This window comes from Stomoxys calcitrans, chromosome 4 (assembly GCF_963082655.1).
Source record: "Stomoxys calcitrans chromosome 4, idStoCalc2.1, whole genome shotgun sequence".
Taxonomy (NCBI): domain Eukaryota; kingdom Metazoa; phylum Arthropoda; class Insecta; order Diptera; family Muscidae; genus Stomoxys; species Stomoxys calcitrans.
The window spans coordinates 101,412,112-101,415,901 of NC_081555.1; positions in this window are offsets into that span (position 1 = coordinate 101,412,112).

The following is a 3,790-nucleotide window of genomic DNA, read 5'->3' on the forward strand; positions in this document are numbered from 1 at the left end:
GTCGCGACGATCAAGAATATATATACTTTATGGGGTCTTTGACGAATATTTCGAGTAGGTACAAACAGAATGACGAAATTAGTATACCCCCCATCCTATGGTGGAGGGTATAAAAATCAATTTGTGTTTGTTTGTATGTTTGTGTGTTCCTTATAGACTCAGAAACGACTGAACCGATTTTCTTGAAATTTGCACAGATCGTGCATAATGACCTCGTGTTGAAAATGGGGGGTGGGGGGGGGGGGGGGGGGGGGGGGGGGGCGGACCCTCCCCCTTACTCTAATTTTCAGAAACGCCAGATCTCAGAGATGGGTGGTGCGATTTAAGCGAAATTTTGTGTGCTCACATGTAGTACCCTAAAAATAAAAATTTGGTATCCAAATTTCGGATGGGTTACCTAGGGGGACCGACCCACCCTAAAATCTACCAAACATATATTTAGACCAATCACGACAATATGGGACTCAAATGAAAGGTATTTAGGACAAGAAAACGTATCTGATATCCAATTTTCGAACCAAGTGCTTGGGGGACCACCCCAAGCCCCAAAACACCCCTAAATCGGACATATTTACCGACCATGGCAATATGGGACTCAAATGAAAGGTATTTGCGAGTAGAATACGAATTTGATATCCAAATGTGGGGCCACGTTTCTGGTGGGTGGACCCCTTCCCCAAAACACCCCCCAAACAGGACTTATTTACTGACCATGGGAATATGGGGCTTAAATAAAAGGTACTTGAGTGCAGAATTCGAATATGATATCGAAAAATGGGTCCAGGTGTTTGGGGGACCTCCTCTCTCCAAAAACATCCCCCAAAGAGGACAAATTTACGACCATAGCCATATGGGGCTCAAATGAAAGGTCTTTGGGAGTAAAGAACGAATCTGATATCAATATTTGGGAAAAGTGTCTATGGGGCCACCGCGCCCCCATAACACCACCCAAATAGTAAGTATTTTCTGACTTTTGCAATATGAGGCTCAAATAAGAGGGTTTTTAGAGTAGAACACGAATCTGATATATATTTTCAAGGCCAAGTCACTGAGAGGCCGCCCCATCCTACAAAAGACTCCCCAAAACGGTCATGTTTGCCGACTATGGAAAAATGGAGCTCAAATGAAGGGTATTTGGGAGTAGACTATAAATCTGACATCAACATTCGGGACCAACTGTCTTGGGACCCCCAAATAGGACGTATTTGCTCACCCAGACAATTTGGGTCTTAAAGAGAGTGGAACTAAATATTCATAGTTTTTAGGGTCAATACCCAAAACCGGACATATTTGCTGACTTTTGCAATAAGGAGTTTAAACATATTTAGAAGGTTCAAATATATGAGAATAGAGCACCTTGATGATATATTTTCCGGGCTTAGTGTTTGGGGGACCACCCCAATACCCAAAACACCCCTACATCGAGCATTAATACCGACCATGTCAATGTGGAGCTTAAATGAAAGGTATTGGAAGGTAGAGCAAGAATTGATATCCACTTTCAGGACCAATTTTTTTGCGGTCTACCCCTTTCCTAAAGTATCCCACAAACAGCAATTTCTTACTGACCATCGCAATATGGGGCTCAAGTAAAAGTATTTGGGAGTAGAATACGAGTTTTATATCCAAATGTAGGACCATGTATTTAGAGCATCACCACTTTCCAAAACACCCCCAAAGTAAAAAATTTTTTCGACCATGCCAATATGTGGCTCAAATGAAAGGTATTTGAGATTAGAAAACGAATTTGATAATCTATTTTGGGGCCATGTGTGTGGGGACGCCTCGTCGTGTAAACTCCCCTCAAAACCAATGGCAATATGGGATTTAAATGAATGGTATTTGAGAGAAGAGCACGATGCTGATATTTTTTCAGGGCCAAGTGTCTGGAGGACCACCCCACCCCCGAAAACACTCCTAAATCAGACATCATGAGAATATCTGGCTGAAATGAAGTATTTTAAGAATGGAGTGCACCTTACATCCAAACTTAAATTCGTAGACCAGTAAAGATGGGATTCAGATAAAAGTACTTACCCTTATCATTGAGCTTAAAACTTGAATCGGACTGCACTCATTGATATGTGAGAAGTTTGCCCCTGTTCCTTAGTGGAATGTTCATGGGCAAAATTTGTATTATTTGTATAATTTTCGCATTTAGTCCGTTAAATTTTAAAATATTTTTAGTTTACTTTTATTGTTTTCAATGTTAATATTTTTTTTAAAAAATGTTTTGTTATTTATTTTTTTCTAGGTTTACAAGCGTGGGTCCCAAGAATTTGCTTGATAGTGGGTAAGTACAAAAACGTTTTTTCATTTGGTTCCTTTTTGGTTTTAAGAGTGACTTCATTTTTAAGGTATTAAAATAAATAACAATTTTATCTTAGACAATAAACTATCTCTCAAGATTGGTATTTCTCAATTCTTTAGAAAATAATATGCCACAAATATCTATGTTTTTTATACCCTCCACCGAAGGATGGGGGTATATTCATTTTGTCATTCCGTTTGCAACACATCGAAATATCCATTTCCGACCCTATAAAGTATATATATTCTTGATCAGCGTAAAAATCTAAGACGATCTAGCCATGGCCATCCGTCTGTCTATTGAAATCACGCTACAGTCTTTAAAAAAGAGATATTCAACTGAAAATCTGCACAAATTTATTTTTTGTCCATAAGCAGGTTAAGTTCGAAGTTGGGCTATATCGGACTATATCTTGATATAGCCCCCACATAGACCGATCCGCCGATTTAGGGTCTTAGACCCATAAAAGCCACATTATTATCCGATTTTGCTGCAATTTGGGACAGTGAGTTGTGTTAGGCCCTTCGACATCTTTTTTAAATTTTATCCAAATCGGACCAGGTATGTCTATAGCTGTCATATAGACCGATATATAGGCCCATTAAAGCCACATTTATTATCCGATTTTTTCGGAGGCCACCGTAGCGCAGAGGCTAACATGTCCGCCTATGACGCTGAACGCCTGTGTTCGAATCGTGGTGACATCATCAGAAAAAAATTTTCAGCTGTGGTTTTTACCTCCTAATGCTGGCAACATTTTTGAGGTACTATGCCATGTAAAACTTGTCTCCAATGAGGTGTCGCACTATGGCTCGCCGTTCGGACTTGGCTATAAAGAGGAGGCCTCTTATCATTGAGCTTAATTTTGAATTGGACTGCACACATTGATATGTGAGAAGTTTGTCCCTGTTCCTTAGTGGAATGTTCATGGGCAAAATTTGCAAATTTGCAAAAATTATCCGATTTTGCTGAAATTTGGGACAGTGGGTTAAATTAAGACCCTCGACATATTTCTGCAATTTGGCCTAGATCGATCAAGTTTTGGATATAGCTGCCATATAGACCTATCTCTCGGTTTAGGTTTCGGGCCCATAAAAGGCGCATTTATTATCCGATGACGCCGAAATTTGGGACAGTGAGTTGTTGTTAGGCCCTTACACATTTATCTTCAATTTGGTTTAGATCGGTCTAAATTTGGATATAGCTGCCATATAGACCGATCTTTCGTTTTAGGGTTTCGGGACCATAAAAGGCGCATTCTCCGATTTCGCCGAAATTTGGGACAGTGAGTTAAGTCCCTCGACATATTTCTGTAATTTGGTGTAGATCGATCAAGATTTGCATAAAGCTGCCATATAGATCGATCTCTCGATTTAGGTTTTGGGCCCATAAAAGGCGCATTCATTGTCCGATTTCACCGAAATTTGGGACAGTGATTTGTGTTAGACCCTTAGAAATTTTTCAGCAACTTGGCCCAGA